This window comes from Cebus imitator, unplaced genomic scaffold (genome assembly GCF_001604975.1).
Source record: "Cebus imitator isolate Cc_AM_T3 unplaced genomic scaffold, Cebus_imitator-1.0 Scaffold53, whole genome shotgun sequence".
In the NCBI taxonomy this organism is placed as follows: Eukaryota; Metazoa; Chordata; class Mammalia; order Primates; family Cebidae; genus Cebus; species Cebus imitator.
In genome coordinates, this window is record NW_016107368.1 from 9,491,332 (window position 1) to 9,515,427 (window position 24,096).

At 40.7% G+C, this 24,096-nt stretch overlaps 1 pseudogene; it reads right to left on the minus strand.

Moving 5' to 3' along the window:
- LOC108304159 overlaps positions 1-24,096 on the minus strand; it is a 27,894-nt pseudogene continuing 3,798 nt past the window's right edge.

Below are 24,096 nucleotides of genomic sequence, written 5' to 3' on the forward strand. Positions count from 1 at the left end.
TCAAATCAGCTTGCCGACGCTGATTGTCAAAACTTTAAACTGTTGACCAAAAATAATAATGTAGCTATAATAGCTAAATCTCATCTGTGACTTTTAAATATAGAAAGCAGGAAGACAACATCTGGTAATAGAGGTTATGTTCTAATGGGCAGTGGCAAAAAAAAAAAAAAACCCAAAAAAGCATTAGTCAGAGTCTAGAAAAACAGTGTTACTTTTACCAAGTAATATTTAGAGACTGAACTGAGGAGGAAATGTAAGACATCTGTTAAAAAGCAGATTTTTCCAAACACAATCCTTTAGAAATTCTTAGGAAAAATGTTTTAAATAAAATTAATTTTAGTTCATTTAAAGATATGTTAGATTGTAAAAACAAAGCTCCTACTGTAAAAATATTACAACTTAGAGGTTTGCTGAAGATTCAGAATCAACAAACATCAGAGCTCAGTTGTGAGCTAGAGAATTTTTTCCTAACTGTAAAAAATAACATAGTTAATATATCGGTACATTTGTGCCCTAAAAATTCAAATTATAGTTAAAGCTCAAGTTCCCCTTGTATATAACAACCCTTTCCACCGCCCTCCCCAGAGAAAACCACCATCATTATTTACCATAGGTAGTCAGGCAGACAAGAGCAAGGCAGGAGAGGGCCCCCAGGGGTAAGGGGAATGTCAGGCAACCATCAGGTGATGGTCAGGTGGTTATTATTATTTTTGGGGGGACAGAGTCTCACTCTGTTGCCCAGCTGGAGTGCAGTGGCACAATCTCAGCTCACTGACCTCCACCTCCTGGGTTCAAGCGATTCTCCTGCCTCAGCCCCCTGGGTAGCTGGGACTACAGGTGCGTGCCACTTCGCCTGGTTATTTTATTTTTAGTTGAGACGGGGTTTCGCCATGTTGGCCAGGCTGGTCTCGAACTCCTGGTCTCAAGAGATCCACCTGCCTCAGCCTCACAAAGTGCTGGGATTACAGGCATAAGCCACCTTGCCTAGCCAAGATAATTAAATTAAAAAATACATATTTTCTCTTACTTCTTTTTCTTTCCTCCTCTGCTTCCTGCTTCCTACTTTCCCCTTCAGAAATGCAAATATAACCTTCACATCACCTCACCAGACACTCTCTACAGGGCACGTTCATCTAACTACGTGCTCCAAGACAGATCTCTCCTCCAGAGTTGACAGTTGATTTGCAGACCAAAGTATGCCCCATGGAACTCTCACCTACAGTGGGTTGCCTCAGAACCTGGACCCATGCGGAGATCATGTCAAAAGCATGATGGTGTGGCCACCTTTACAACTTATTTCTGGCCAGGAAAGCGCCAACTCAACTGTTGGATAGATAAGGCACCAAGCTAGCAGTGGGACCCCCTGCCCATGCACACTTTAACCACTACCTTATAAAAGTTTTCTGCTCCAAAAGTGAAACAGCACATTTAAAGTCACGGCACCTTGTGCCTCTTCCCATAAGGTAACTTCAGAATAAATTCACTTTTTTTGTACTAGATCTCATTCTTGTTAGCTGGACACTGTATGTGGCAAGCAACTAACTTGCTTTTTGGTTATAGTCATGCCTCCTTCCTCTCCTTTTCCCATTTTCAGGCAACCACAGATCAGCTATCTGTCACGACAGATTACTCTGCATTTTCTAGAGTTTTATACAAATGAAATCACACAGTATATACTTCTTTTTTCTCAAGAGTCTTTCGCTCAGCCATAATTAGGTCGAAAATTCATTCCTGTTGTATGTATCAATAATTTGTTCTTTTAAAATTGCTGAATAGTATTTCACCTATTTTTACAACCACAATTAGTTTATCTGTTCACATGTTCATGGATGTTTGTGTTATTTCCAGTTTTTGGCTATTCCACATAAAGCTGCTGTAAACACTCATGTACAAGTCTTTGTAGGGACATATGCATTTTTTTTTCTTTTGGTTAAATGCCTAGGAGTGGAATTGTTACCAGAAGGGGGTCCTGATCCAGACCCCAAGAGAGGATTCTGAGATATTTGAGCAAGAAAGAATTCAAGGTGAGTCCATAGAGTAAAGTGAAAGCAAGTTTATTAAGAAAGTAAATGAATGAAAGAATGGCTACTCCATAGACAGAGTGGTACACTGGACTTGTACCATTCCTCCGGGACTGCAGGTTCTTAGCAGCCAGGGATTCATACTGGGCGCGGATCTCCCTCAGCGCCGAGCTCAGGTGTGGTTTAGCCACAGCCACGTCCACCTCGGCCGCAGCCTGTGACGACACCTGCAGCGTGGCCAGCAGCTCGGCTATCTCCTCGTCGTGCATCTGGCGCACGAAGGCCAGCTCGTCCAGCAGCGACTCCACCTTCTTCTGCAGGTCCAGGCGGGCCAGCGTGGCGCCGTGCACGTCGCGCTGCTGCGCCTTCGGGGCGCGCTCGGCACCTTTGCGTCCGCGGCTCTCCCCCTCCTCGCAGCGCGCCCTCAGCTGCGGCACCTCCTCCGCCTGCCCGTGGCGCTCCAGCCGGGCCTGAGCGCGCGCCGAGCTCGCCTCCTCCAGCTGCGCGCGCAGGTTGCGCAGCTCGCGCTGGAAGAGCTCGCCGACGCGCGACGGCCAGGCGTGGCGCTGCCTCCGCGCGGCCAGCTCGGCCTCCAGCGCGAGGTTCTGCGTCTCCAGCTGCTGCACCTTCTCGATGAACGCCGCGAAGCGGTCATTGAGTCCCTGCAGCCTCCTGGCTCAGGTCCAGCACGTCGGACGCCGGCGGCCGGCGATAGGCCAGGCTGAGGCCGAGCAACGAGGCCGGGGAGCAGGCGGTCTAGGAGGCCACATTGCAGCGGCACAGCGACTGCGAGCGGAAACCACCGGCCCTGGAGAGGCGCGCGGACAGGCGGGAGCCATCCCCGAACACTTTGCGGTAGGAGGAGGAGGAGCACAGATAGTGCTCCAAGCCGGGCGTGCGGCTTCGCCTGGAGATACAGAAGAAAGGAGAGGTGCGGTAGGCAGGGCCAGAAGCAAACTTTTAAACTGGCTGAACCCTTGAAAGATGACAGAGGCAGATGTCCTAGTTCTCCTCCAGGGATAACTGATGTGGGGATATTACTGCCCTTTTGTGTCAACTAAACATACATCTATGTTCACAGTAGATGCATTAGCTGAGGAGCAGGCATCTTCTGGGCACCAGCACCAGCTAAGAACCAGCTTGCTTTGTAGAGCTACCTCTGGCTGGCAAATGGTGTATCCATAGATAAACCATAAAGCACTTTGGTCAATTTTCTGTTAGTGGACCTTTCAGTTCATTGTAAACTTTTGTTGTTATAAAAATGCTGTGTACTTAGCCTAATCATTTTCTCAGGATAAATACCTAAAACAAGAATTGCTTAGTGAAAGCGTTTTCCCATTTTTAAGTTTACAGAGCTCCTCAGACTTTAATGTGCATATGATACACTTGGAGATGTTGTTAAAATGCTAAAATGCAGGTGGGATTTAATGGATATAAGGTGGGCCTGAAATTGTTTGTTGCAAGCTTCCAGGTGATGCCAGGTGTACCCTTAGACCATATTTTGAGTTGCAAGTTTCTAATATGCTGTGTCAAGTTGCCTTCTATAAAGTAGATAGGTTTTAATTGTATCTTATGTTTACAAAGTGTTTTCAGTTGTAAAAATACTTACACATATGTTAATTCATTTACCAGTTCAGGACCGTAGGTCTTACCACCCATTCATCTTTTATGCATGTGGAAATAAGCTTGGCTTAGCTACCAGAGAATTTAAGAATAAACAAGATGTCAATGAACTTCTTAAAGTCATGTCACATGAAGGGCCACTGAAGAAACTTCTGTTGTTCAGCCTAGAGGATATATCGAAAACCCCATGATAATTGCCTTCAAGAAGGTTGCTACATGGAAGAGGTCATACAAGCCTATTTTGGGTAGAAACAAAAGTCTCTCTAGGACTACATATGTCAATGGTAAGGAAAAACTGAGTTTGTCTCAATGTGAGGAGGAACTTTCTAGCCAACCAAGCTGTATACAGGGTGACTTAGAATGCCTAATCTGAGAATACAGCCCAATAGTTCTCAGCCTCATTTTACCCAGCTCCTATTAAAAATGGAGTTGGCTCTAGTTCAAATGCCTCTGACAGAATGGTTGGACCATATAAGGTATTCCCAAACCATTTTCCAAAAGGATTGGGTCATTTTATATTCCCACTGGTAGTGGATGAGAGTTTCCGTTTCCTTATATCCTCATCAACACTTGGTATGGTTGGTCTTTTTAACCATTCTAAAGTGTGTATTTCTCTAAAAGCTAATGATGTTTTAATTTGCATTTCTCTAATGACTAATAGTGCACATTTTCATGTGTTTATTTATCAACCATATATCTTTGTTGGTCTATTCAAATATTTTGCACTTTTAAAAATATGGGCTGCTCTTTTTTTCTTACTTTTGAATTATGAGAGGTTTCATATAGTCTAGATGCAAGTCCTTTACCAGATATATGCTTTGCAAAGATTCTTTCCTAGTCTGTGGATTGTCTTCTCGTTCGTCTCATAGAGCAGTTCAGAGATATATATATATATATATTTTCATTCGCTCTCAGTGTGTTTTGAGGAACAAATTTTAAATTTTGATGTAGTTCAGTTTACCAACCTGTTCTTATGGATTGTATTTTTGGTGTTGTATCTCACAATTCTTGAGCTAACCCAAGGTCACACATGTTTCTGTAATGTTTTCTTCTAAAAATTTTATAGTTTCAGATTTTACATTTAGGTTTATAATCCTTTTTAATTTTTTTATATGATGAAAGATATACATCCAAGTTCATATATATACATATATATGTCCAATTGTCCCAGCATCATTTGTTGAAAGACTATCTTCTCAGCCAGGTGAGGTGGCTCATGCCTGTAATTCCAGCACTTTGGGAGACCAAGGTAGGAGGATTACTTGAGGATAGGAGTTTAAGCCCAGCCCAGTCAACACAGTAAGACCCTCATCTCTACCAAAAAAAAAAAAAAAAAGACTATCCTTTCTCTACTCCATTGTCTTTGTACCTTTGTCAAAAATCATGTGTTCATATATGCATGGGTCTTTTTCTAGAATCTTTATTCTGTCCCATTAATCTATTTATTTATCTATATACCAAAATAACACAGTATTGATTACTGTAGTTATATAATGGTTCTTGAACTCAGGTAGTGTTAGCCCTCCAATGTTGTTCTTTTTCAAAGTTGTGTTGGTCGTTCTAGATCCTTTGCCTTTCCACGTGAACTTTAGAATCAGCTTGTCAATTTCCACAAGAAAAGCCAGCTTGGATTTTGATTAGCATTGCAATGAATATGTAGATCAATTATGGGGGGAAGTTGACATTCTAACAATCTTGAATCCTCTGACTCTGGACAAAGTGTATATCTCCATTTATTTAGGTCAGTTTAATTTCTCAGCAGGATTTTGTAGTTTTCAGTGGATGGGTGTAGAGAGTTGAATCATAGCCCCTGCCCCAAAGATGTGCCCATGTCCTAATATCCAGGGTCTGAGAATGTGACCTTATTTGGAAAAAAAAAAACAACTGCAGATATAATTAAACATCTCAAGATAAAGAGATCACCCAGAATTTTATCCAGATGGGCTCTAAATCCAAAAACAAGTTTTTGTAAGAGAGATACAAAGAGAGAGGGAGAAAAAGGTGATGTAAAGATGGAGGCAGAGACTGGAATGATGGGGCTACAAGCCAGGAACTACCAAGGAACATCTGAAGCCAACAGCAGCAGAAAGAGGCAAAGAACAGACTGTTACTTAGAAATTTTGCAAGTACTTCAGCCCTACCAATGCCTTGTCAGACAGACTTCTGGACTCCAGCACTGTGAGAGAATAAACTGTTGTGTTAAGCCACCAACTTGGTGGTAATTTGTTATGACCGCCCTAGGAAATGAATACAACAGGTCTTTCACATTTTCTGGCAGATTTATCCCTGGTATATCAAAAAGATGCTATGGTAAAGGACATTGTTTTTCCAATTTCAGTTTTGGATTGTTTGTTGCCAATTTATAGAAACACAACTGATTTTTGTATGTTGACCTTGTATCCCTCTGCTTTGCTAAGCTCACTCATTCGATCTGGTAGCTTTGCTTTTCTAGATCCCATCAGATTTTATACATAGACAATCACGTCTGAGAATAAAAATGGTTTTACTTTCTATTCTCCATGTCTTTTATTTCTTTTATTGCCTGATTGTGTTAGCAGTGGCAAATCTGTACAGGTCTGCAGCAACCTCAGTTCTTGCTTCCTCAGAAGAAAGAATGTGAGTGACAGGCATAAAGCAGAATGACAGACGGAGGTAAGTTTTGGAGAAGGAGAGAAAGTTTACTAAAAAGTTTTAGAGCAGGAATGAAAAGAAGTAAAGTACATTTGGAAGAGGACCAGGCTGGCGACTTGAGAGATTCAAGTGTGGTTTCACCTTTGACTTAGGGTTTTAAACATTGACATACTTCTGGGGTTGTGCATGACTTCTTCCCTGATTCTTCCCTTGGGGTCAGCTGTCTGAATGTGCAGTGGCCTGCTAGCGCTTGGGAGAGGCCGCATGCGCAGTGTGTTTACTGGAGTCGTATGCACGCTCACTCTGGGTGTTTTTCCTCTACCAGTCTAGCATTCCTAGAGGAAGGTCATATACCAGTTAAACTCCACCATTTTGCCTCTTAGTGCACATGTTTGAGCCCACCCATCCAACTCTTGAGATCTTATTGGGAAGCTGCTGATCACCAGTTTTAGGTGTTTCTATCTATTGGGAAACTGCCTTTCCCTGGTGCTGGCTGCAACCAATAATTATTTCAGAGAGACAGTTTAATAACTGCCTGGCCATCACCTGATGTTTGCCTGACATTCCTGACGGGGGTGCCTTACCTTCCCTGCTCACACCTAACTACCCACTGTAACAATGGCACTAGTGAGAACCTCCAGTGCAAGGCTGAACAGGAGTGGCAAGAACATGTATTTTGGAATTGCTCCTGATCCTGTGGGATCCGTGTTCAGACTTTCATCATTACTAGGTATGATGGTGCCTATAGGTTTTCTGTAGCTGCCCTTTATCAGGTTGAGAAAGTTCGTATTATCAACTTGCTGAGAATTTTTATGAAAAATCTTGTTTGATTTCATCAAATGCTTTTTCTGTCTTAAGATTACCACATTTTTCTTTTCTCAGTTAACATGGTAATTTCTTCATGAGTGAAGTGACTGGTACTCATCTGAATACTCCAGGGTGTCTCTCTGCAGACCCTCGGGGGTTTCTGCCTCTGTGCCTTTCTCCACTCTGGATTCTGCTTCATCAACTCAAGCTGCCTTGGTCTCCCAAGCCCTCAGCTCCATCTTCTCAAGTCCAGGAATCTTCTAGGTTCTGCCTCTGTTCTCTCTTTGCTGCGGTCTGGAAGCTCTCTCAGGGTGGTAAGCTGTGGCAATTGTGCAGTTCAAAATGTTTTTTCTCATCTCTCAGGGATCACTGTCTTTCATTGCCTGAGGTCCAGTGTCTTAAATGCTATTGTTTTTGTCGTTGTGTGTGTTTGCTTTTTTTAGGAGGGAGGTAAATCCAGTTCCTGTTACTCCAACTTGGCTGGAAGGGGAGGTCATATATAGTTTGTGTAAGTTTTTTCAAAATGATGTTATACGTATTGCTTTTTTCTAGCTTTCTATTATGGAAAATTTCAAATGTATTCAAACATAGAGGAAATAGAATAATGAATCCCAATGTATTCATCACCCAGTTTTAACAATGATATTGATGGCCAGCTTTGTTTCATCTATGATTCAGTTCACTTCTCTGCCTATGCCCTGATCTTATGAGGATACTTTCCCCCTACCAATTTTGAAACAAATTGTACACATTGTATAATTTTACTTGCAGATAACTCAGTTTTTATCTCTAAAATATATGACTTTTAAAAACAAATGATAGGCCGGGTGTGGTGGCTCATGCCTGTAATTCCAGCACTTTGGGAGGCTGACGCGGGTGGATCACGTGACATCAAGAGTTTAACACCAGCCTGGCCAACATGGTGAAACCCTGCCCCAACTGAAAATATAAAAATTAGCTGGGTATGGTGACATATGCCTGTAATCCCGGCTACTCGGCAGGCTGAGGCAGGAGAATTGCTTGAACCTGGGAAGCAGAGGTTGAAGTGAGCCAAGATTGTGCCACTGCACTCTAGCACAGAGTGAGACTTCATCTCAAAAACAAACAAACAAAAGCAAATGATAATCATTCTTTAATATAATAAAATATCTAGCTGTATTAATTGCTATTTTACAATAGTTATTCATATCAGGATCCTAACCAGGTCTACACGTTGTATTTGGTGGATAGGTTGTTTTCAACATATTGATTCGTCCCCAGTTTCTCCCTTGTAATTTATTTATTGAAGAATGCAGGTCATTTGTCCTGTATAGCTTCTTAGAGAATGGTTATTCTGGTTGCATCTCCATGTTGTCCTCAATGTGATTACTGTCTGTAAAATTTGTAGTTAGATGTGATTCAGGTTCCAGTTTTGGGTAAATATTTCAGAGGCTGTCATGTATAGTACCATCAGCAGTTTATAATGTATTATTGTATCTCTTTCGTAGTGTTCTAGTAGCATCCTGTGTACACCCCCACCACAGTACAGTCTCAAACCTCATATGTGTCAGCTGAGGCTGCCGTAGCAAAATCCCACAGACTGAGTGGCTTAAACAACAGAAATTTTATTCTCACAGTTCTAGAGGTTAAAAGTCCCAGAGTAAGATCTGGCAGGGTTGATTCCTGGGGAGGGCTGTCTTCTTGCCTCATAAATGTCCACCTTCTTGTTGTGTCCTCACATGGTGGAGAAAGACCTCTGGTATCTTTCTCTTCTTATAAAGGCACCAGCCCTATCAGATTACAAGCCCACCCCCACTTTACAAGCTCATTTAACCATAATAACTTCTTCACAGGCCCCCATCTCCAAATATAGTCACATGGAGTTTCGGGCTTCAACACATATGTATTTTGTGTGGACCCAAACATTCAGTCAAATATATACCTTGAAACTTTCTTAAAAACAAACTTTTAAAAATAATATTTGCAGGTTAAGAAAAGTTGCAAAGATTCTACAGAGAATCACTGTATACTCCTGACCCATTTTCCCCATTGTTAATGCTCTACATCACCATGGTACGTTTATCACAGCCAAGAAAACAAAATCGGCACATTGTTATTAACTACACGTGATGCTTTATTTAGATTTCATCGATTTTTCCTCAATTTTTTTTTTCTGTTACAGGATCCAATCCAAGATGCCACATTACATTTACTCATTCTGTTTCCTTAGCCTTCTCTGGTCTATGACAGTTTCTCAGACTTCCCTTGTCCTGATCACCTTGGTAATTTTGAGAAGTATTTTCCAGACTTTTTGCAGAATGTCTTTCAATTTGGGGTTGCCTGATGTCTTTCTCACAGTTAGTTGGGATTATGGGCTTGGGAAAGAAGGCTGCAGAGGTAAAGTGTCATTCTCATCATAATATATTATGGATACATGCTATCGACATGACATTACTGATGAGGTTAACTTTGATCACATGGCTGAGGTAGGGTTTGTCAGGTTTTTTTTTCACTGTAAACTTATTCTCTGTCCCCACAACCCCACTTCCATACTTTACTTTTTGGAAGCAAGTTACTAAGTGCATCCCCCATTTGGGGGAGCAGAGAGGGAATTAACTACATAAATTAATCCTGAATTCTTCTGTACAGGCAATTTATTTAATCTCCCCCATTTACTTCATGTTGAAACATTTATTTATATCTATATGGACCCATGGATATTTATGTTACACCTTTTGTATGGCTCATGCACCATACGAAAACATGTAGTGAGCTAGAAGGGCCTGCAAGCCATAGTTTTCTGATCCCTAGTTTAGAAGACTCCTCAGGAAAAACTATTTTGAACAGTATTCTCTGAGTTATTCTATTGTATGAGTCCATTCTCACACTGCTATAAAGAACTACCTGAGAGTAGTAATTTATTTTTTTAAAAAAAGAGGTTTAATTGACTTGACAGTTCTGCCGGCTCTACACGAAGCATGCCTGGGAGGCCTCAGGAAACTTACAGTCATGGGCGAAGGCAAAGGGGAAGACAGCATATCTTCACATGTTGGAAAAGCCAGGGGGAAGGTGCTACACAGTTACAAACAACCAGATCTTGTGAGAACTTACTATAATGAACATAACAAGTGGGAAGTCCACCCCCATGATTCAGTCACCTCCCATCAGGCCCCTCCTCCAACACATGGGGATTACAATTTGACATGAGATTTGGGTGGGGACACAGCCAAACTATGTCATCTGTGTTCATGTTAGTTTGTGGTCTTTACATATATAAAGGTTGCATTGGCTGAATAGAAAATCCGTTTTCCATTTCTGTAAAGAAAGACTGTTGGAATTTTTATAGAAATAGAATTTATTCTGTAGATTACTTTGGATAATATTTACATCTTAACAAGATGCTTATATCAGTCTGTTCTCGCATTGCTATAAATAAATACCTGAGACTGGGTAATTTATAAGAAAAGAGGTTTAAGTGGCTCACAGTTCCACGGGCTGTACAGAAATCATGTGAGCATTTGCTTGTGAGACCTTTACTTATGGCAGAAAACAAAGCCAGAGCTGGAGGAAGAGAAAGAAAGGGGAGGTACTACACACTTTTAAACAACCAGATCTTGTGAGAACTCAACTCAGTAGAGAGTACCAAGGCTGGGATGGTGCTAAACTATTCAGAAGAATTCTGCCCCTCACAATTCAATCACCTCCCACTGGGCCCCACTTTCAACATTGGGGCTTACAATTCGAGATGAGATTTGGGTGAGGACAATGTCCAAACTATATCAGTCCATCTCTGTCCCCTCCAAATCCCATGTCCTACTCGCATTGGAAAATACAATCATGCCTTCCCAGCAGTCCCCCAGAGTCTAAACTTATTCCAGCACTAACTCAAAAGTCAAAATCCGAAATCTCATTTGAGGCAAGGCTAGTCCCTTCCACCTATAAGCCTGTAAAATAAAGACCAAGAAGACCAAGTGAGTTACTTCCAAGATACAATGGGGGTACATGCATTTGGTAAATACTCCTGTTCCCAAGGGAGAAACTGGCCAAAAGAAAGGGTTTCCAGGCCATGTGCAAGTCTGAAACCCAGCAGGGCAATCATTAAATCTTAAAGCTCCAAAATAATCTCCTTTGACTCCATGTTTCCAATCCAGGGCACACTGGTATAACGGTGGGCTCCCAATTCCTTGGGAAGCTCCACCCCTGTGGCTTTGCAGGGTTCGGCCTCCATGCCTACCCTCACAGGCTATTGTTGAGTGCTTGCAGCTTATCCAGGCGTATGGTGCAATCTGTCAGTGGCTCTACCATTCTGGGTTTGGAGGATGGTGGCCCTCTTCTCACAGCTCCACTAGGCAGTGCCCCAGTAAGGACTCTGTGTAGAGGGCCCCAATGCCACATTTCCCCTCTGCACTTCCCTAGTGGATATTCTCCATGAGTGCTATGCACTTGCAGCAGGCTTCTGCCTAACCATCCAGGCTTTTCCATACATTCTCTGAAATCTAGGTGGAGACTCCCAAGCCTCAACTCTTGTGCTCACAGGCTTAACACCAGGTGGAAGCCACCGAAGCTTATGGTTTGCATCTTCTGAAGCAGAAGCCCGAGCTGTACCTGGGCTCCTTTGAGCCATGGTTGGAGTTGTGGTGGCTGGGATGCAGGAAGCAGTGTCCTGAGGCTGTGCAGGACATTAGGGCCCTGGGCCTGGCCCACGAAACCATTAAGCCCTCCTAGGCCTCCTACCCTGTGATGGGTGGGGCTGCCACAAAGGTCTCTGAAGTGCCTTCATGGGCTTTTCCCCATTGTTCCATTATTAGCATTTGGCTCCTTTTTACTTCTGAAAATTTTGCAGCCTGCTTGAATTCTTCCCCTGAAAATCAGCTTTTCTTTTCTACCAGATGGCCAGGCTGCAGATTTTCCAAAATTGTTTGCTTTGCTTTCCTTTTAAATATGAGTTCCAGTTTCAGGCCATTTCTTTGCTCACACATATGAACATAGGTTCTTAGAAGCATCCAGGTAATCTCTTGAATGCTTTGCTGCTTAGAAATTTCTTCCAAGGCTGGGTTTGTAGCTAATGCCTGTAATCCCAGCACTTTGGGAGGCCAAGGTAGGTGGGTAAGTTGAGGTCAGGAGTTTGAAACCAGCCTGGCCAACATGGTGAAACCCCATCTCTACTAAAAATACAAAAATTAGCCAGTCACGGTGGTGCATGCCTATAATCCCAGCTATTTGGGAGACTGAGGCACAAGAATCACTTCAGCCTGGGAGGCGGAGGCTGCAGTAAGCTGAGATCCACTCCGGCCTGGGTGACAGACAAAAAAACAAAAAAACAAATTTCTTTTACCAGATAACCTAAATCATCACTCTCAAGTTTAAAGTTCCACAGATCCCTAGAGCAGGAGCACAGTACAGCCAAGTTCTTCACTAAAGCATAGCAAAAGTGGCCTTTACTCCTGTTCCCAGTAAGTTCCTTATTCCTGTATGAGACCTCCTCTGCCTGGTCTTCATTTTCCATATCACTATCAGTATTTTGGTTGCAACAATGTAACAAGTCTCTAGGATGTTACAAAATTTCCCTCATGTTCCTGTCTTCTTCTGAGCCCTCTAGTTCTTCTAACTTCTGCCCGTTACCGAATTCCAAAGCTGCTTCCATGTTTTCAGGTACCTTTATAGCAATGCCCCACTTTTTGATACCAATTTTCTGTATCAGCCTGTTCTTGCATTGCTATAATGAAATACATGAGACTGACTAATTTATGAGAAAAGAGGTTTAATTGGCTTATGGTTCCACAGGCTGTATAGAAAGCATGGCAGCATCTACTTCTGGAGAGGCCTCAGGGAGCTTTTATTCATGGTGGAAGGCAAAGCTAAGGCAGGTATCTTCACATGGCCAGAGCAGGAAGAATAGCGAGAGAGGGAGGAGTTGTTATATACTTTTAAACAACCAGATCTCGTGAGAACTCACTTACTATATAGTACCAAGGAGGGATGGTGCTAAACCATTGCTGAGAACTCTGCCCACCATGATCCAATCACCCCCTTCAAGCTCCACCTCCAACACTAGGGATTACATCTCAACATGAGATTTGGTCAGGGAGAACATTCAAACTATATTAACACTTGAGTATCTGAAATCGTTGTCATCTGGCAAAGTGTTGCTTTTGAAAAGTCTGATGTCAATCTGGTATCATTTCCCTTATAGATGACTTGGTCTTTTCCTCTCTGATTGTCCAAAGGGTTTTTTTCTTCTTCCTTTTAAAATCCAACAATTTTACTAGAACATTTCTCATTGTCGGCCAGCTACGTTGATTTTCCCATGTAAATGGAGTAACTTTTCAGTATATAGTTTTAAGTCTTCTTTTATTGAACAACACTTTTTGTTGCATTATAGTTTTGTAACATTTATTTTTTTCCATTTTTTTTGTTTAGATACTCCTGTTGTACTTATGTTGAATCTTGTGTGCATGTCTTCTACATCTATCACTTTTTCTCAAATCTTTTAAATCTTTCCTTATTAAAAAACGGTTTTTTTCTTATCTCTTGGTTTTCTTGTAGACTTATTTCTCTTGAAGACTTATTTGCCCATCTAGTTTAATCTTTACCTTCTGAAAGTTTCTCTTTTCATTTCTAATTATTGAGTTCATCATCTTTCCTTCAGCTCTTCCTTTCATCAAATCATCTCATCTGAGTTTTCAAATCCTAAATTTTGCTGTTCCGTCTCTTAATTTTTAGATGAATGAAAAGTCTGGCATGAAGAAGTAACTGCTTGAGCTGAAGCCAACCCTAATTTGTTAATTTTTAGAGCTCATTTTGGAGTGTTGGATAATGGTCTCTCTTTTGTGAGCACATATTTCTGGCATACTTTCATCATTTATAGGGAGGTCATTCTGCACACCAATTCATCTTTTTTTTTACTCTTTTAATAATTTTGTATGGTATTAAACTATAGTCCTCTACTATTTATCAGACTATTTGAATTGGGACAAAACTGCTTTCCTAACTTCATAGCTTAAGGGCTTCTTTTTCTGTGGTTTTTGAAATAATGAAAGAAATGACTTCAAACTTGCTGTTACTCTTCCTACTTTTAATTAGTCTTTCGAATTCCTTTTTCCCAAATTTCTCCCTCTTCTTCAAATTGAGTTCTATTTCCAGCAGCATCCCCTCACTGGGAGGCTTTCCTGGAAAGGAGCTTTGGCTTATTGGTTTTGAGAATTTATAGAGCTCATACACTGCCAGGAATACTTGAGGGACCTGAGACTCTTTCACAGTGTCTGAAAAGTTAATTTGTTTTCTTTCTAATACTAAGATGTTATGTGCATTTTTCACTCATGAATGTATAGTGGGAATTTCCAGAGGTTACATGATACATAATACTATAACATAGATTATTGTTATCAGAGGCACCTATGAGAATCTAGCTGTCTTCTATTAAGTTAGATCTTAAAGAGACTTGCACACATTTAAAACAATGCCACTCTTCTCACTAATTTTTTTTGGTTCACTTTGGGATATATGGTTATTTTTCATTTATATTAACAAGTTCTGAGTGGGTTAATTATATTCTTTTAAAATGGGTTAAGAAATTCCTGTTTAAATTTCTAGTAAATATCGATAGATGTAATGAACATAAGCACAATCTCTTTGAGGAACTTAATAATTTTTAGAAGAGCAAAGAGGTCCTAAGACAAAAAAGGACTGCTGCATTAGGAGCCACTGCAGTATGTGTGTATATCAGTTCTTGTATATCTTTGTTGATATTTTTTTGTCCAGGAGTTCTATCAATTGCTGAGAGTGGGGTGTTGAAGTTCCTACCTATACTTGTAGAGCTGCCTATTTCTCCTTTGAAATGAGTCAATGTTTGCCTTATGTACTCTGAAACTGTTATTTGGTGTGTACATATTTAGGATTGTTATATGTTCTTTGTGAAGTGATCCTTTTATCATTGTGTATTGTCTAGTAATTTTCTTTGCTCTAAACTCTACTTTATACCTAATATATTTTTTAAAAAGTAATGTTTGCATGATATATCCTTTTCTATTCTTTAACTTTTAACAACTTGTGACATGAGTTTCTTGTAGACAGCATATTATTAATCATGATTTTTAAATCACCTCTGCCAGTTGTTTGGTATATTGAGATCACTTGAATTTAAATTATTTGCTGATATGTCAGAGCTTAAATCAGCCATTTTATTACCTGTGCTCTGCTTGCTTTCTGTGCTTCTCCTTCCTCTGTGGGTTTTTTTTTTTCCTACTTTCCTGCGGGTTACCTGAACATTTTATTTGATTTTTTTTTTTTTTTTTTTTTGACTTGAGTTTCACTCTTGTTGTCCAGGCTGGAGTGCAATGGCCTGGTCTTGACTCATACAACCTCTGCCTCCTGGGTTCCAGTGATTCTCCTGTCTCAGCCTCCCAAGTAGCTGGATTACAGGCACCCGCCACCACACCCGGCTAATTTTTGTATTTTTAGTATAGACGGGTTTCACCATGTTGGTCAGGCTGGTCTTGAACTCCCGATTTCAGGCAATTCACCTGCCTTGGCTTCCGAAGTGCTGGGATTACAGGCATGAGCCACTGTGCCTGGCCTACTTGAGCATTTTCTAAAAATCACTTTTGTATAGTTTCCTTAGTGATTACGCTAGGTAGTACATATATCCAAATGTAACTTAGTACAGTCTAACATCTATTGATGTTTTGTTACTTTAATTGAAGTAGAGAAACTTTGCTTCCACAATGTCCTCATACCCTTCCTAGCTCTTAAATATAATTGCCTTAGGTATTTATTCTATATACATTAAACATCAGATCAAATGGTAAACATTTTTTCTTCAACTGTTACATGTAATTTAATAATCTCATGTGGCTAGTCCATTATATTTACTCATTCCAATGTTCTTTTTCCCTTTCAGCAGTTCCAAGCCATCTTCTGTTATTATTTGCTTTTGTTTACAGAACTCCCTTTACCCATTCTCTGATCAGGTAGTCCCTTATGAACATTTATGCAAAAATTATCCACAAAGTACTACAAATTCAGCAGCATTTTAAAAGAACTGTATACCATGACCAAATAGAATTTATTTCAGGAATGCACAGATAGTACTACATATGAAAACCCATCAATGTAATAAACCACATTACAGAAAAAAGAAACCCACACAATCACCTCAATTGAAGCAGAAAAAGCATTTGACAAAATTTAACACTCTTTCATGATAAAAACATGAAACAAACTAGGAATAGAAGGAAACTATCTCAACAAAATAAAAGTCATATATCAAAAACCTACAACAAACATCACACTCAAATATCATGGTGAAAGACTGAAAGCTTTTCCTCTAAGATCAGGAACAAGGCCAGAATGTCTGCTTTTGCCACTTCTATTCAACATAGTACTAGAAATTTTAGCCACAGCAATTATGCAAAATAAATAAATGGCATCCAAATTGGAAATGAAGAAGTAAAATTATCTGCAAATGACATAATCTTATAAAGAAAATCCTAGAGAGTCCACAAAATACCTATTAAAATTAGTAAGTTCAGCAAAATAGCAGGATACAAAATAAACACATCAAAATCAGTTGCATTTGTATACACTAACAATGAACAATCTAAAAGAAAATTACAAAAACAGTTCCTTTTAAAACAACATCAAAAAGAGTAAAATACTTAGAATTAGCCAAAGAAGTGAAAGACTCCTACAATAAAAACTAAAAAAATTTGCTGAAATAGATTAAAGAATATAAACACATCCTGTGTTCATGGATTGGAAGAATATTGTTAAAATGTTAAAACTACCCAATGTGATCTACAGATTTAGTGGAATCTCTATCAAAAACCCAATGATTTTTTTTTTTTGTAGAAATAAAACAGACTCACTCTAAAATTCATATGGATTCTCAAGGGATCTTTAATAGCCAAAACAATACTGAAAAATAACAAAGCTGTATAACTCACACTTACTGATTTCAAAACTTACTACAGAGCTATATTAATCCAAACAGCATGGCACTGGCAAAAATACAGACATATGAACCAAAGAGACAAAATAGCCCAGAAATAAGCTTTTGCATATATGGTCAAATTACTTTTTTTTTTTTTTTGAAATGGAGCCTTGCTCTGTTGCCCAGGCTGGAGTGTAGTGGTGCGATTTTGGCTCACTGCAACCTCTGCCTCCCAGGTTCAAGCAATTCTCGTGCCTCAGCCTCCTGAATAGCTGGGAATACAGGTGCATGCCCAGCTAATTTTTGTACTTTTAGTAGAGATGGAGTTTTGCCATGTTGGCCCGACTAGTGTTGAACTCCTGTCCTCAAGTGATCTGCCTGCCTCGGCCTTCCAAAGTGCTGGGATTGCAGGTATGAGCTACCCATGAGCTACCATGCCCAGCCACTTTTTTTTTTTTTTTTTTTTTTTTTTTGAGAGAGAGTCTCCTTATGTTGCCAGGCTGGTCTTGAACTCCTGGGCTCCAGCAATCTTCCTGCCTCAGCTTCCCTAGTAGCTGGGATTACAGGCCCATACCACCACATCCAGTTTCAAATAACTTTTGATAAGGGTGTCAAGACCGAAACAATACAGTCCTTTTCAACAAGTAGTGCTGGGAAAACTGGACATCCACATGCAAAATAATGAGGTTGGACCCTTACCTAATGTCATGTAAAAAAAATGAATTTAAAATGGTTGAGAGACCTAAATGTAAAACCTAAAGCAATAAAACTATTAGGGGGAAACAAAACAAAACAAAACAAAACAGGGCAAAAACTTCACAATATTGGATTTCGCAGTGATTTTTTGGAAATGGTAACAAAAAAGAAATAGAAAATTGGACTTCATGAAAATTTTAAAAAGTTGTGCATCAAAAGACACAGTCAACAGAGTAAAAAAGCAACCCATAGACTGGGAGAAAATATTTGCAAATCACATCTTTAATAAGGATTTTACATCCAGAATATATAGAGAACTCACAAAACTCAACAACAAAATACAACCCAACTGAAAAAATGAGCAAAGGACTTGAATAGACATTTATCCAAAGCAGATACATGAAAGGGCAATAGGCAGATGAAAAGATGCTCAATATCACTAGTCATTAGGGGAATGCAAATCAAAACTACAATGAGATACCACTTCACATCCATTAGGAAGGCTGTTATCAAACATACGCAGAAAATAACAAGTGTTGGCAAGGATGTGGAGACACTTAAACCCTAGTGCACTGTTGGTGGGAACATACAGTGGTACAGTCACTGTGGAAAACTGTGGTGGTTCCTCAAAAATTTAAACACAGGATTACCATATGATCCAGCAATTCCACTTACTGGCTGTATACCCAAAGGAACTGAAGTAGAGTCTTGAAGAGATATCTGTATACCCATGTTCATAGCAGCATAATTTGCAATAGCTAAAACATATAAGCAACCCACGTGTCTATTGACAGATGAATAGATAAGCAAAATGTGGTATATACATGCAATGGAATGCTATTCCCCTTTAAAGTGGAAGGAAACTTTGCATTATACTACAACATGAACTTTGAAGACATTTTGCTAAGTGAAATAAACCAGTAACAAAAGACAAATACTGTATTATTCCACTTATATAAAGTATTTAGAGTAGTTAAAATGAGAGACACAAAATAGAATGGTGTTGCCAGGGGCTGGTGTGTTCGAAGAATGGGGAGTTCTTGTTTAATAGGTATAACGTTTCAGTTTTACAAAATGATGAGTTAAATAGATGGATGGTGGTAATGGCTGTACAACATGTATGAATGTACTTAATAACACTCGAGTATATACTTAAACATGAATAAAATGATGTTTTGTTATATATATTTTACTACAGTAAAAAAAATTGAAAATACACGAACAAGCACTAGAGAAAAGAAACACAAATTGCTCAAAACATGTAATAAGGTAACACAATTGAGGTACTATCTCATACGAAATGGATCTGGCAAAAATCAAAAAGTCAGTCAATACTAAGTGTTGACAAGGACACAGAGCAGTGGGAACTCTCATTTACTGCTGTTGGGAATATGAATTGGTACAATTATTTTGAGAAATAATTTGTCATTACATAGGAAACTGAAATTGTCCATACCCTAAAGTTCACAAATTCTACTCTTAGCTACAAAGCCTACAGAAACTCTTGCACATGTACACTCAGAGACATGTGAAGATATGAACAACCCAAATGCCCATCACAAGTAAAAGAGGCAATCTGTGGAATATTCACACAATGGAAGCCATACAGCAGTGAACACAAGCCACAGCTTCCACATCATTATGGAGAAATGTGAATAGCATGTTGAACAGAAAAGGCAAGTCACAAGAGAATACACATTGCATTGTTCAATTTATGTAAAGTTTATAAATGGGCAAAATCAAGAACTATGTTAAGATAGAATTATGAAGAAATACACATAAGTTATAGTGGAAGAACTGAGAGAGAGCAGGGAAGTTTGTCTTATTAGTCTGCTAGGGGCTCTATAATGAAGTACCACAGACTGGGTGGCCTAAACCACAGAAATTTACTGTCTCATGGCTCTGGAGGCCAGAAGTCTAAGATCAATGTGTCTCCAGGTTGGTTCTTTCTGAGGCCTCACCTCTTGGCTTGTAGATGATAATTTTCTCTTTGTGTCTCCACATAGTCTTCCCTTTGTCCATGTTTGTGTTTCCGTCTCTTCTCTTTTTTAAAAAACTTGAGACAGGGTCTCCCTCTGTCACCCAGGCTGCAGTGCAGTGGTGCGATCTCTGCTTACTGCAACCTCCACATCCCTGGCTCAAGTGATCCCACCTCAGCCTCCCAAGTAGTCAGGACCACAGGCAAGAGCCACCATGCCCAGCAATGTTTTTGTTGTTTTGTAGAGACTGAGTTTCACCATGTTGCCCAGGCTGGTCTCAAACTCCTGGCTTCCAGTTATCTGCATGCTTTGGTTTTCCAAAATGCTGGGATTACAGGCATGAGCCACTGTGTCTGGTGTCAATCACCTCTTCTTATAAGAACACCAGTCAGATTGGAATTGTGACCACCTAAATGATGTCATTTCACTTTACCCCTTTAAAAACGCTACCTCCAAAGACAATCACATTCTGAGGTACTGGGGTTAGGACTTCAACATATGAATTTTATGGGGGATACATTCAGTCCATAATACTTCCCCATCTCTTTGGACTGTGTGGTAGTCAGATAGATGAATTTAATTATATTTAACAAAAAATTAATTAGCGTTCTGTTCCAAGAAAACAGAGCTGAGTTTTGAAGGACATGTTCAATATTAATCTTCCAGCATTGTATGTAAGGAATGAAAGTGTGGACTGAAGGAGGTATCTAGATGGTAGACAGTGCCAAACTTAATTAGGGTGAAAACAAACAGAGGTACAGAAGATGTGGTGGACAAGCACTGCTGTAGGTATGGATATGCACTAGACTTGTGTCTTAGTCCACCTGTCCTGCTGTAACAGAATATCTGAGACTGGGTAGCTTATCAACAACAGAAATTTATTTTTCACAGTTCTGGAGATTGGGAAGGCCAAGATCCAAGATGCCAGCCTTTAGTGAAGTTTGCTATCTGTTTCCAAAATGATGCCTGCAATGCTGCATCCTCCAGAGGGGTGGATGCTGTGTCCTTACATGACAGAGATGGAAGGACAAAAAAGGACCACATTTTTTCTGTCAAGTCTTTTTATAATAGCATTAATCAATGTATGAGAGTACAGACCCCTGACCTAAACACCTCCTTAAAGCCATACCTCCCTAACACTATTGCATTGAGGATTAAGTTCCCAACACATGAATTTTGGGGTATATATTCAGATTGTAACATTCCATGTCTGACCCCAAATTTATGTCTTACTTGTAAAATACATTCATTCCATCCCTTTGCCCCTAAAGCCTTAACTTGTCCAGTAACAACTCAAAGCTAAAGTACACGGTCCCATCTAAATCAGATATGGGTGAGACTCAAAGTAAGAGTCATCCCGAGGCAAACTGTTCTCTAGCTGTGCGCCTGTGAAATCAAACAAGTTATATGCTTCCAAAATACAATGGTGGAACAGGCACAGGACAGACATTCCCATTCCAAAAGGGAGCAACAGAAAAGGAGGAGTAAGAGGTCCCATGTAAGTCCAAAACGTAACAGGACAAACATTAAATCTTTTTTTTTTTTAATTTCAACTTTTTTTTGAGACAGGGTCTTGCTCTGTCACCCAGGCTGGAGTGCAGTGTGTATATAATCATAGCTCGCTGCAACCTTGAACTTTTGGGCTCAAGCAATCCTCCTGCTTCAGCCTCTCACATAGCTAGGACTACATGTCTGTGCCATTCTGCCAAGCTAATTTTTTTTATTTTCGTAGAGATGGGGTCTCACTATGTTGCCCAGGCTGGTTTCAAACTCCTGCCTCAAGGAATCCTCCCTCCTGGGCTTCCCAGTTGGTTGGAATTATACGTGTAAGCTACTGTACCCAGCCCAACATTAAATCTTGAAGCATGAGCATAATCTTTGACTCTCTGTCCTACCTTACAAGTACATTGGGTTATAGGTTAGGTCCCCATGGCCTCAGGCAGGCCCACCCACATGGCTTTGCTGGGTGCAGCCCATGCTTAGCTTCCATGCACTGAAATAGCATGCTCTCAGCTTTCCCAGGCTGGCACTGTATACTGGTGCTTCTATACTTCTGGGGTCTCTGGGGTAGCCCCACTCCTATGACTTCACTAGGCATTGCCCTAGTGGGGGCTTTCTGCAGAGAATTTGCCCTTGCAGTAGTTCTCTGCCTGGGCCCACTGAGGCATTCCTTGAAATCTAGGTGAAGGAAGCCAAGACTCCACAGCTCTTGCACTCTGCACACCTGCAGAATTAAGCACCACGTGGATGTGCCGAGGCTCACTGCTTGTACCTTCCAGAGCAGTGCCCTAGCTGCACCTGGGCCTGCTTGAATCAGAGCTGGGGTGACCAAGGAGCACTGTGCCAGAGTGTAGGGTGCAGAGACCCAGGGTGGCTCTCAGCAGTGAGCACTCAGGTCCCATGGGCACCCTGGGCCCCTTCTCAAAATTCTTCTGTCCCCAAGACCCTGGCACTCTGGGCTTTTGATGGGCATGGTTGCCCCTTCCCCTTGTACCAAGATGTCCAGAATACCGTTGGGGTCACTCTCCCATTGTCTTGATAAATAGCATGTGGCTTTCTTCTATCCATACTAATCTTATTAAATCGTGGCCTGGCCACAGCCTGTGTGCTATCTTCTAAACACTTTTTTTTTTTTTTCTGTGAAGAGTTTACTTTTTTATTTTAACACCTACTTTGTGTCTGTTGTCTAGGCTGGAGTGCAGTGACACGTCTCGGCTCACTGCAACCTTTGCCTTCTGGGTTCAAGTGATTCTCTTGCCTCAGCCTCCCAAATAGCTGAGGTTACAGGCATTTAGTAGAGATGGTGTTTCACAATGTTGGTCAGGCTGATTTTGAACTCCTGACCTCAAGTGATCCACCCGCCTCGGCCTCCCAAAGTGCTGGGATTACAGGCATGAGCCGCCATGCCTGGCCCTAAACATTCTTTTTTTTTTTTGAAACAGAGTCTCACTCTGCCACCCAATCCAGCTCACTGCAACCTCTGCCTCCCACGTTCAAGTGATTCTCCCACCTCAGCCTCCAAAGTAGCTGGGATTACAGGTGCCTGCCACCACGCTCAGCTAATTTTTGTATTTTTAGTAGAGACAGGGTTTCGCCATGTTGGTCAGGCTCATCTCGAACTCCTGATCTCAAGTGATCTGCCTGCCTTAGCCTCCCAAAGTGCTGGAAGTATAGGTGTGAGAATAAAAAGTATATACTTTTTATTCTTTACATGGCTGGACCAAGAATTGTCCAAATCTTTATGTTCTGCTTCCCTTTGAATTATAAATTATGTCTTTAAATCATTTCTCTTCTCCCATTTTAGCATAAGCAGTTAGGAGAAACCGTACAGCATTCTGAACACTTTCTTGCTTGGACTTTTCTTCTGCCAAATATTCTAGTTGATTGCTTCTAAGTTCTGCCCCTTACAAAGTCCTAGAACATGGACACGGACATAATTCAGCCATGTTCTTTGTCAGTTTGTAACAAAAGATGGTCTTTCCCCCAGTTTCCAATGATATTCCTCATTTCTATGACCTTATCAGAATGGTCTTTACTGTCCGTATTTTTACTTATGCAGTTTCTTGGAAGAATGAGACTTTCCCTACAGCTCTCTTCTTCTGAGCTCTCACCAGAATCACCCTTAATGCTCCACTCATGGCAATACAAGCTTTTTCCTGCTTTCATTTCAAAACTCTTCTAGCCTCAACCCATTACCCAGTTGCAAAGCCGCTTCCACATTTTTAGGTATTTGTTTTAGCTACACCCCACTCTGGTACCAATCTCTGTCTTGGTGCCTTTTGTGCTGCTATAACAGAATAGCATAGGCTGGGCAACTTAAACAACAGACATTTATTCTCACAGTTCTGGAGGCTGGATAGGTCAAGCTCAAGGCACTGCCATCTGGTGAGGGTTGCTCTCTGCTTCCAAGATGGTGCCTCGTATGCTGTGTCCTCACATGACTAAGTGAAAGGGCAAAAGAAAGAATCCCCTCCATCAGTTCTTTTAATTATGACATTAATTCATTCATGAGGGTGGTACTCTCATGACCTCCTAAAAGCCTGCACCTTCCTACTCTGTTGCATTGGGAATTAAGTTTCCAACACATGAATTCTGAGGGATAAGCAGAGGGATAAGCAGCGCGACTCCTAGAGGGACGAATGACTGAATAGTAATTCCTGTGTGTCCCCTGAATTAGCAGAGGGCCAAGCAGAATAGGCAAAGACATGTTGCTAAAAGAGTATGTTTCGTATTTGTCACTTACAATTGTATTGGAACTCTACTGTGAGCATACAGGATAGTCTTAGAAAATAATTGATCACCTAATCTAAACCTACCAAAATTAATTCAGGAAATGTCACCTACTAGTCCTGGAAATATTGAGTTTGATATTAGGTTGAACCACATGGAATGGCCAATGCTTGATCATTTTTTACCAAAAAAAAAAAAA